This window comes from Abrus precatorius, unplaced genomic scaffold, assembly GCF_003935025.1.
Source record: "Abrus precatorius isolate BTA unplaced genomic scaffold, Abrus_2018 Scaffold2, whole genome shotgun sequence".
Lineage (NCBI taxonomy): Eukaryota > Viridiplantae > Streptophyta > Magnoliopsida > Fabales > Fabaceae > Abrus > Abrus precatorius.
The window spans coordinates 13901372-13913007 of record NW_020874362.1 but is presented as its reverse complement, the minus strand read 5'-3'; the positions used below and the strand labels follow the sequence as shown (position 1 = coordinate 13913007).

The 11636-nt window shown below is 35.5% G+C and overlaps 2 non-coding genes across 2 annotated transcripts; one reads left to right on the top strand and one right to left on the bottom strand.

The window, feature by feature from the left end:
- Positions 1-2148: 2148 nt before the first annotated feature.
- LOC113860305 lies at positions 2149-2255 on the top strand. The gene has a single exon (XR_003503760.1). It is a non-coding gene; the product is annotated as a small nucleolar RNA R71 (small nucleolar RNA).
- Positions 2256-8873: 6618 nt separating this feature from the next.
- Positions 8874-8980, bottom strand: LOC113860301. Its single transcript, XR_003503756.1, has one exon. It is a non-coding gene; the product is annotated as a small nucleolar RNA R71 (small nucleolar RNA).
- Between the last annotated feature and the right edge of the window lie 2656 nt (positions 8981-11636).

Below are 11636 nucleotides of genomic sequence, written 5' to 3'. Positions count from 1 at the left end.
GAGAAATCTTTAATGAACCTGCGATAGAATCTTGCATGTCCTAAGAAACTTCTTACTCCTCTAACATTTATAGGTGGTGGCAGCTTCTCTATCACTTCTACTTTTGTAGGGTCCACTTCCATTTCTCTTGCTGAAATCTTATGTCCTAAGACTATTCCTTCTTGTACCATAAAATGGCGCTTTTCCTAGTTAAGCACAAGGTTTGAGTCTTGACAACGCCGCAAAACAAGGGATAAATTAGCTAGACATTGATCAAAAGAATTACCAAATACTGAAAATTCATCCATAAAAACCTCTATAATTCTTTCAATCATATCAGAAAAAATGGACAACATACACCTTTGAAATGTAGCTGGAACGTTGCATAGTCCAAATGGCATCCTCCGGTATGCAAAAACTCCAAAAGGACAAATGAATACTATCTTTTCTTGGTCCCTTGGGTCGACTGCAATCTGGTTGTAACCAGAAAATCCATCTAGGAAACAGTAGTAGTCATACGCAACTAATCTCTCCAATATTTGGTCAGCAAATGGAAGAGGAAAATGATCCTTTCTTGATGCATCATTCAATTTTCTATAATCAATGCACATCCGCCATCCGGTTACTGTTCTAGTAGGTATTAACTCGTTTCTTTCATTTGGCACAACAGTTATACCTCCTTTGTTAGGTACTACATGAACCGAACTGACCCATTCACTATCTGAAATAGGATAAATAACCCCTGCATCTAATAATTTCATCACCTCTTGCCTCACTACCTCTTTCATAGTTGGATTAAGTCTTCTTTGAGGTTGGACAACAGGCTTGCAATTGTTCTCAAATAATATCCTATGCATGCAAAAGGAAGGATCTATACCTTTCAAATCAGAAATTTGCCAACCTAGTGCAAATTTATGCTCTCTCAACACTCTCAAGAGCTTTTCTTCTTGGTCTTTCTTCAGATTGCTATTTATTATTACAGGTTTATCATGCCCTTTATCAAGAAATGCATACTTCAAGTTAGAGGGTGATTGCTTGAGCTCCACTTTGGGCTCTTTTTTCTTCTCCTCTTCTTGATGTAATTCTTCCTTGAGTTGGTTCACTGCATTGTTAACACATGCAAGAGAATCTAGTTGCAAAATACATTCTTTCACTACCTCATCTTTCTCCTCATGAATATTACATTTTGCTGCAGCTATTGTACTATCCAAGACTGCACGTTCATCATTTTTCTCCAAGGATGGTGCTATCACAGCATCTATTACATCAATCCTCATGCAGCTCATATCATCAATTGGATGTTTAATGGCTTCAAATACATTGAATATGACTTTTTCCTCTTGTACTTTTAGCATTAATTCACCTTTCTGCACATCAATCAAGGCTCTCCCTGTGGCTAAAAATGGCCTTCCTAGAATGAGAGGTATATCCACATCTACCTCCATATCTAGTATAACAAAGTTTGCAGGGAATATAAACTTGTCTACCTTGACTAATAGGTCTTCTACTACTCCATAGGGATATGTATATGATTTGTCAGCTAATTGTAATGTTATCCCTATTGGCTTCACCTCTTCAATTCCCAGCTTCTTCATAATGGCTAAGGGCATTAGATTTATGCTGGCCCCCAAATCACACAAGGCTTTTCCAACTGTGCAATTTCCAATGGAGCAGGGTATGCTGAATGACCATGAATCCTTCAACTTTTGAGGCAATTTCCTCTGTAAAATTGCACTGCACTCCTCAGTGAGTGGTACTAGTTTCTCCATATAGTTGACTTGATCAGGTTGTTCTATAACTGTGGGAACACAAGCTCCATTCACATGGTTGCCACCACAGAAATCACAACTCAGTTGTGAATTTTGAACAACACTAGTCTGCATGTTACTTATTTTTTGAGTTAACGCAGCAAGTTGTTCAGAGAATTGTTGATTCTGTAGTTGGTTTTGAGCAAGCAAGGCTTCTATGGATTTGATCTGATAACCTCCTCTCCTTGAAGCTTGTCTTTTATTAAGATTTTGATACATCGAAGAAGCCATCATCTCTATAATTTGCTATGCTTCTTCCAAGGTTTTTGAACTCAATAAAGCTCCAGTTGTTGCATCTATCATGGTTTTAGTTGCTGCAATCATTCCATTATAGATTGTTTCAAGTTACATCCATTCAGGTATGCAGTGATGAGGACATTTCCTTAATAACTCTTTGTATCTTTCCCATGCCTCATACAATAGCTCTCCATCTTGCTAAACAAATGATGTGATTTCCCCTCTGATTTTTGCAGCTTTAGAAGGAGGAAAATACTTGATTAGCAACTTGTTCACCGAATCAGCCCATGTATGCTACCTTGTGGCTGAGCTTGAAGCCAGCACTTGGCTTTGTCTCTCAATGAAAATGGGAATAATCTGAGTCTAATTGCATCTTCACTCACCCCATTAGTTTTGATTGTGTCACAAAGTTGAAAAAATTTTGATATGTGCAAATTTGGATTATCTGAATGGCCTCCTGCAAATTGGTCTTGCTGTACCAAATTTAAAAGTACAGGTTTTAAAATTTAAAAGTGCAGGTTTTATCTCAAAGTGGTTGTCCTGAATTGTAGGTCTCAAAATAGTAAAGCTGAACCCTTGTAAATTAGGAACTGCATAGTCCCCTAATGTTCTCAGTTTGTGTGGCTCTACCATCTTTCTTTGTCTGGGAATCTGACTAGGTTGAGGTGAAGATGTAAAACTCTCTTGCTCCTCTATTTGAATTTGCTTAAATCTTGCTTCACTTCTCAACCTCCTTAGAGTTTGGTCTATGTCTGGATCAAATACCAAAGTTGCTTTATTTTTGTTTTTCCCTCGCATATACAAACAAAAAATTAACAAAGTTAAACTAAAATTCAATAGTAAGATATACACTAACAAAGATTATGTAGAAAAATATTAGCAAATACATGTGAAATGCAAGTCTAACAATTGCAGAATGATGCAGAAATTCTCTACTATTATTCTACACTTATCTATTAAAAACAGAACAGAGTAACTTGAATGTAATACTAACTACAGAGAAAAATTAAGACAACAAGAACTCAATCTAGCAATTTTTCTGTTACTAATGATATTGAAACTCAAACTCCCTAGCAACGGCACCAAAAACTTGTTACAATTCTAAACACTAGCAAGTGCACTAGGAATTGCAGCAAGTATTGAGTAATTTTAAGATCAGAGTATCGTCTCCATAGGGAGATATTGGAAAAATCATAAGTTATTCAATTCATCATAAAATCTCATGAAATCAGTGGCATTCTTTCACTTTGGTTATCTAGTTTCCTATAAAAATGTAATTAAAAATTTATGGCTTCCATATTCCAAAAAAAACCCTAAACATTCTCTGTCACTCTTAGTAACATACTTCTCAGAATCAGTCAAATAGAAAAGTCATAACTATTTTATTTTAAGTCCAAAATTCATCAAACCAGTGGGAATATTTCTCTTATAGTCTCTGTTTTCATAAAAAATAATAATAAAATAACACTACTTATAAATTTTAAAACTAAAATAGATTTCTCAGTAGCATGCACAAAACGTTACTCTAGTACAAGAGCATATTGAGAAAATCATAAGTATTTAAATTTAACTTCAATTTATGCAAACTCAGAGCAAATATTTTACCTATGAAGTATAATTTTGTAAAAAAATATAAATAAAATAATATTATGGATGGAACTTAAGACAAAGAGAACTTATAGTGAGCTGTTCTCAGGAAATCATTCACACACATCATAATATTCAAAAATTCATATCTATTTTGTTTCAAATCCAAATCAAATGAAACCAGTGAGAAAAGTTCCATTAGTAAGTCTATTTCTATAAAAAAATAGAGATAAAATAATGCCACAGAGATAAATCAAAACGAAATTGAATCAAAGAACATTGCTCCCGGAATACTATTTTCATGTAGCAGAAACTTAGAAAAATCATAAATAAATCAATTTAAATCCAAAAAAAGTAAAACTAGTGGGAAAAGTTTCAAAATATAATTATACACAGGAATAAAATACTGAAAAAAAATTTTGCAAAGGTTTTCTCTCATGTTACATTATTTGCAGTTTAGTCATGTTACTTTATGTTAATTGCAAAAAAGTCCTTTTCTCAATCTTTTTGGTAATTCTTAGATAGTCCAGAACGTTTCTGTTGTTCACAATCTAACACTAGCAAGTGCACTAGGATTGCAGCAAGTGATGAGTAAATTTACGATCAGAATATTGTCTCCACAGGGAATTTAGGTTTCAAGACCCACTTCACAGAATTATAACCATTTGAGCCATACGAATTTTGGAATGAGATTTGTAACATATAATAGCAGTAAACCAAAGCAATTAAAGCAAAGAACTTGCAGAAAAATAGAGTATGTAATGAAATGAGACAGGAATGAAGAATAGTTAGGAATTTACTTACACAAGAATATCAGTATTAATTCAATTATGCCTCTGAACATTCAAGAACTTGGTTAATTGACAATCAGTTTCGCATAGCAATAGCCAAAGGTTAATTCCTTAACTCATTGACCCTAACAAGCAACTAAACCACCCTAATCCCTTAGGTGAAGTTCAATTCCAAGTTGCATTAAGACTTAGAACCTTAAGATTGCAGAATTAGGTCTCCTTATCCCTAAGAAATCCCCAAATTCTGATTGCTAACTCAGATCAGAGAAGCAAATCCAACTTCCATTGGTAATTGTTCCTCTAAGATGAATCAAATGAATTTCCATTCATAGATTGCAAGAAAAACAGAATTCACAATTCAATTAATCCAAGAACTCAAAATTCAGAAGCAAGAGTCAAATTAATACATCAATTCAAGTTCCATAAACCCCTAACTACAAGAAAACTACTCAGACATGGGAGAAGAGAAAGAAGAAGAAGAAGAAGAAAAAAAACTCCAAGAAGCCATAGCCGGAAGCTCCAATCCGATTCCTCTTTGTGGAAGCTTCAAGACTTAACCCCAATCTTCTCTCTTAATCTCTCTCAACGACAATTTAACAGAAAAATAGAAAATAAAACTGAACTCCCAAAAATCTGCACGTTTCTGTTATTTATAGAATTTTCCAGATTTGTGCGTTATCACTTTTATGAGAAATAGTAGCCACGCAGAAGGTTTATGGTTGCGCGTTAACACTTTTATGAGAAAAAGTGACCACGCGCAACTTTCCTGATATTGAAGGCTCTCTGGAACTATCACTCTTGTTGATAAAAGTGATTGCGCAAAGCTCAAGTGGTTGCGCGTGATCACTCTTATGAATAATAGTGATTACGCGCAACTGTAGCGACCTATTTCACTACATTGTTGATAACTACTTTATAACATGATAATTCAGAAAACACCAAAATCTGGTCATTATTTTTTTTTTTCACACATACACAACTTGCAATAATAGTTCTCTTTCAAGAGAAGAGTTAACATGCATACATCTTCTCATCTCATCAATCTATAACTTACTATCAATAATTTACTAATATCAAAATCATCACAACTCATCATCAGAAGATACCTCAAATATATTAAATATAATGTGCGGAAACAATAGGTTCATAGTTCAACAGTATGGTCAACATGGTTCAAGTACAACATAAGTAAGATAGAAATAGACTCAACTCGCGAAGAGCAGTTCCACTACAACATAACTAAAAATAACATCAATCAAGAGGCGAATAATCCTCAATAGGGTCAAACTCTTCAGATGATGTCGGGGAAGCGGAACTAGGAGTTGCAGCCACAGAATCTCCACTATCCTTCTCTATCCATCCAACAGGGTGAGGGGATGAACGGGTAACAGCAGGTGGAACCAAAGTAGATGGGTGTGTGGGGTGCATGTAAGAGGGCATGGTGGTATACCTAATGGAGGATTCCACCACATGGATATCCCTCTCCATTGGCACAGGTGGAGAAGTGGGGGACATAAAAGAGAATAGTGCAGGTGCAGTAGTAGGTCTCGCAGTAGGTGTACGGGGGTCTACAGACATGGGTGTGGGAGAAGCAAACAAGGCGGGATAAGGTAACTGAGTGTCACCAGGAGGTACAAAAAAGATAATCTCGATGGGTGTGTCGGCAGTATACTGGGTAATCTATGAGCCTCCACTATCAACTCCATGAATCACTCGGGCAACTCCGCGGAAAACACTCTGCTAGGCCGCGAAGTCAAACACCCATATGTCATCCTCAGAAGAAAGGATGAACACCTTTACCTTGTTCCTGTTCATCTATATAAATAAAAGAAAAGCGATACGAACAACACAAACACAGGGGTGAGTTCTCCAAACACAAACAACAATCACAGCCAAACCCCAAGGAAGGTGGCATCATAGTCATAAATTCATTCAACCATTCTCACTCAGCATCATACAAAGTTCAAGCATATAATAGGGAGATAAATGTAATCACAATCATAGTCAATTTCACAAGCATTCAACCATCCCTAATAATAATGCATATGATTGATGAATCCATATTTTACTAGTATTTTACAATAGTTTTTAGTGCAATTAATAAAGAAAACATGCTAGAAATAGTAGAAAACCCTTAAAAAATTAATAAAATGTTGCATGTCACTTTTAAACATAATTATTTTAAAATTCATTGATTTTCTACGTAAAAAGTGACATTTCAAGTATGCCTTTGTAGGGAATTCTGAGCTAAGTTCATGAGGATTGGATGATCAAAGGAAAAATAGAAGAAAAGTAGCAAAAATTGGAGGAAAGAAGTTGATAATTGAAGAACAGCCTCTGAGTGATCACTTTCGCTGGTGAAAGTGATCACTCCAGAACCATAAAATGGAGAAGAGCTTCTGCGTAATCACTTTTACTGGCAAAAGTGATCGTTCCAGAGAGGTTGCAATGAGAAGAGCTTCTGCGTAATCACTTTTTCTAGAAAAAGTGAGCATTCCAGAGAGTCCTCCAAGAAGAGTAGCTGCGCGTGTTCACTATTTCCAGCAGAAGTGAACACGCGCAAGAAAGGAGCTTCTGCGTGTTCACTATTTCTAGCAGAAGTGAACACGCGCATGACATTAGCAAAGGAAGCTTCTACGTGGCTACTATTTTCAACAAAAGTGAACACTTTGAAGTGCGCGTGGCTACTATCACCAGCAAAAGTGAACACGCGCAAGTGGAAATGAAGAATTAGCCTCTGCGTGATTACTATTGCTGGAAAAAGTGATCACGCCAGCAGAGTGGGAATTCTATAAAAGGCAGTTAGCTCAGGAATTTTGAATTTTTTGTTCATTTTTCATTTTACATTTGTTTTTGTTGTTGAGAGAGTCAGAGAGGGAGATTGAGGACGAACACCAAGCTTCATTTCTTGAGGGATCAGAGATTGGCTTGAAGATGTTTCTTCTTTGTTCATTCTCTTCTCCTCTTCTCTTCTCTTCTCTTCTCTTTTTGTAATGTTTGCTTAAACTCTTTGTGGTTAGGAACTGTGAATCTGAAATGGAAATGTTGAATTGATTTTGGATCTGAACTTTGAGTTTTGGATTGGATTGAGTGATTGATTCTGCTGTTAAAGTAGTGAATGGAAATTTGATCAACTAATCATAGAGGAACTCTTATCAATGGGAATTGAATTTGTTTCTCAGATCTGAATTAATTGCCAACGTTATTGGTTTCTTAGGGATAAGATATCTTAATCTTGCAATCTTTTGGTTTCTCAAACTTAATGCAGCATTTGATTGGATTAGATCTAAGGGATTAGAGTGATTTGATCAGATGTTAGATTCATTGAGGCAAGGGATTGTCCTTTGATTAATATAACGTGAAACTGATTGTCATTCCATCTAAATGCTTAAAAGTTCAAAACTTTATTGATTCAATGTTGAAGTTTTGGTGAAACAATTTCCTAACTACTCTTTCTACATCTGTTTACTATATACTTTTGTACTAACTGTTCTATTTTACTTTCTAATTTCATTTTTTATACATTCATACCAAATCCATCTGAAATTTGTAAAGCTCAACTAATTCTGATCTTGTGAAGTGGTAATTGAGAACTTTATTCCCTGAGGACGATACTTGGAACTCAATTTAATTCTAAGATTTTTTATAACTTGCTACAACAACACTAGTACACTTGCTAGTCAGTTTACCTTCAATGCAACAGCAGTTGTAAAGATTGTGACAAGTTTTTGGCGCCATTGCCGGGGAATAATTTGTTTCAATATCATTAGTAATAGGAAAATAACTAGATTGAGCATTTGTTTCTTTAAATTTTCTTCAAATATTACATTACATATGCAGTTTTCTGTTTTCATTATACTATATCTGTGTTTAGTTGTATATGCGTGGGAAAAACAAAAATAAATCTACTCTTGTCTTTGATGCTGACATTGATAGAACTCTTAGGAGATTAAGAAAAGAGACTAGAGCAGAGAGATCTGTAGGAAGTGACAGTGATCTAGAGGTTATACATTCTCCAGAATTTCAAGTCACTCCTTTTGCAAAGAGGAAACATTCACCTTTTAGACAACCAACTCCAAAAGTTGAAATGGCAAAACAACAGAGAATGAGAACACTAGGAGATTATGCAATTCTAGATATGCAAGGCTATAATTCTTCAATTGTTAGACCAACCATTCAAGCCAATCATTTTGAGATAAAACCAGCCTTACTTCACCTAGTGCAGCAGGACCAATTTTCTGGTGGAATTTCTGATGATCCTAATCTGCATATTTCTAATTTTCTGCAGTTGTGTGATACTATAAGGATGAATGGAGTAAGTGAAGATTCTATAAGACTGAGGCTATTTCTATTTTCTTTAAGAGACAAAGCCAAATGTTGGTTACAAGCACAGCCTCAGGGAAGTATCACCACATGGACTGAACTTGTGAATAAATTTCTAACAAAATATTTTCCTCCCTCAAAAGCTGCTAAGCTGAGAGGAGAAATAACATCTTTTGTGCAGTAGGAAGGAGAATCACTTTATGAAGCATAGGAAAGATATAAAGAGTTGCTGAGAAGATGTCCACATCATTGTATTCCAGAATGGATGCAGCTGGAAACTTTTTATAATGGAATGAATGTAGTAACTAGAACTATGATTGATGCAGCTGCAGGAGGATCTTTGAGTATGAAATCCTTGGAAAAAGCCCAAAGAATCATTGAGATGATGGCTTCATCCATGTATCAGAATTCCAACTTGAGGAATACAAGAAGAGGCAATGAATACGAAGCAAAGATGATGGAAACTTTTCTTGCACAGAATCAGCTGTAGAACCAATTATTTTCTGATCAAATAGCAGCTTTGACTCAGCAGATTAATAATTTGCAGACTGGAAATGTGGTAACAAGTCAGTTGACATGAGATTTTTGTGGAGGGAATCATGCTAATGGTGCATGTGATGTACCTACCCCTGAACCGCAAGAGTAAGTCAATTATATGGGGAATTATCAAAGAAAGCAACAATCTTATCCTCAACAATCATTTCCTCCTGGATTTCAGTATTCTAATAATAGGAATCAACAATTTTATAATTGGAATCCTCAGAATTCTACAATGAAAAGCACTAATACATCTCTTCCATTTTCAAATGCAGGAAATCACCAACAAAAGTAGTACTTTCAAGGAAATTCTTCTACTCAACCTCAAAGGAGTCAACATTCAGCTAGACCAATGAGTGAAAGAATGAACGAGATTGAGGAAACAATGTTACAATTCATGAAAGTCACCCAATCCAACATCAAGAATCAAGAAGCTTCTATGAAGAAGTTAGAAACTCAAATTGGACAGCTGGCTAAACAATTAACAAGCAGAGATGAAGGAAGATTTCCAAGTAACACAGTAGTGAATCCAAAGGAACAATGTCAAGCTATAGTTACAAGAAGTGGAGCTGTTGTAGCCAGTCCAAAACTAGCTAAAAAGAAACTGAATAATGTTGCAGCAGAAAAGCAAGTAGAAAATACAGCAGAGGAAAGAAATTTAAAAGAAGAATTGCAGCAAGGAAACTTCAAGCTACTAAAGAGAGAACATTCAGAAAAGAATGAAGAAGTTCATAAAAGTCCTGAAAGAAAGACAAAGAAGCAATTATTTGAGGACACTTACAAGCCAATTGATCTGGAAAAAATATAAGAGACTGCCTTATCCTCAAAGAGTGCAAAATCCTAAGCAAGAGGAGCAGTATGAGAGGTTTCTAAATGTGTTCAAAAAGCTGCAAATTAACATTCCATTTGCTAAAGCTTTGGAGCAAATGCCATCCTATGCCAAATTCATGAAGGAACTACTCTCCAAGAAAAGGAAGTAAGAACATGATAAGACGGTACCCTTGACAGAGGAGTGCAGTGCTATTCTTAGAAGAAAACTTCCTCAAAAATTAAAAGACCCAGGATCCTTTAGCATACCTTGTGAAATAGGAAATTGTACTGTGGGAAAAGCATTGTGTGATTTAGGGGCAAGCATTAATTTGATGCCATTAGCCATTATGAAGAAATTGGGGATAGAGGAAGTGAAACCAACCAACATTACATTGCAATTAGCTGATAGATCATATACTTATCCATATGGAGTAGTAGAGGATTTGTTGGTTAAGGTTGACAAATTTATTTTTCCTGCAGATTTTGTCATATTGGACATGGAGGTAGATGCAAACATACCATTAATCTTGGGCAGACCTTTCCTTGCAACTGGACGAGCTCTCATTGATGTGCAAAAAGGAGAGTTAATGCTTAGAGTTCAAAAGGAAAAGGTAATATTTAATGTATTTGAAGCTTTGAAATATCCAATTGATGATAACACATGTATGAGAGTAAATACATTGGATTCTATGATCACTCCTTATTCTTTAAATGGATTTGACGAAATTTCTGTGTTGAGAGAAACCATAGCTGCAGGAAATACTAAATCTCTGCATTTTGAAGATGAAAACGTATTTGAAATGGAGCAGCAATTGGAAACTCTACCTACTTTAATACCTGCAGAAGAATCAATCAAAGAGGAGTTGAAAAATGAAGGAGAAGAAGAGATAAGTCAGAAGCTGGAATTAAAGCAACTTCCATCTCACTTGAGATATGCATTCTTAGATTATAAACATGAAAATCCAGTTATCATAAGCAATGAACTCAAGGAAGAAGAGGAGGAGAAGTTGCTGAGAATTTTGAGAACCCATAAATCAGCAATAGGGTGAAGCATCTCAGATTTGAAAGGTATAAATCCATCCTTTTGTAAGCACAGAATTTTATTTGAAGAAAATTTTAAACCAGTTGTGCAGCCTCAAAGAAGATTAAACCCTGCCATGAAGGAAGTGGTAAGGAAGGAAATCATTAAACTATTAGATGCAGGGATCATATATCCTATTTCAGACAGCAATTGGGTAAGTCCTATGCAAGTGGTACCTAAAAAGGGTGGAATGACTGTAGTACCAAATGAAAAGAATGAGTTGATACCCACAAGGACTGTCACAAGATGGAGGATGTGTATAGATTATAGAAAGCTGAATGATGCAACCAGAAAAGATCATTTTGCTCTACCTTTTGCAGACCAAATGCTAGAAAGGTTAGCTGGACATGCATTTTACTACTTTGTAGATGGATATTCAGGCTATAACCAAATTGCTGTAGATCCAATTGATCAAGAAAAAATTGCTTTTACTTGTCCCTTTGGAATATTTGCATATAGAAGAATGCCTTTTGGGCTGTGTAA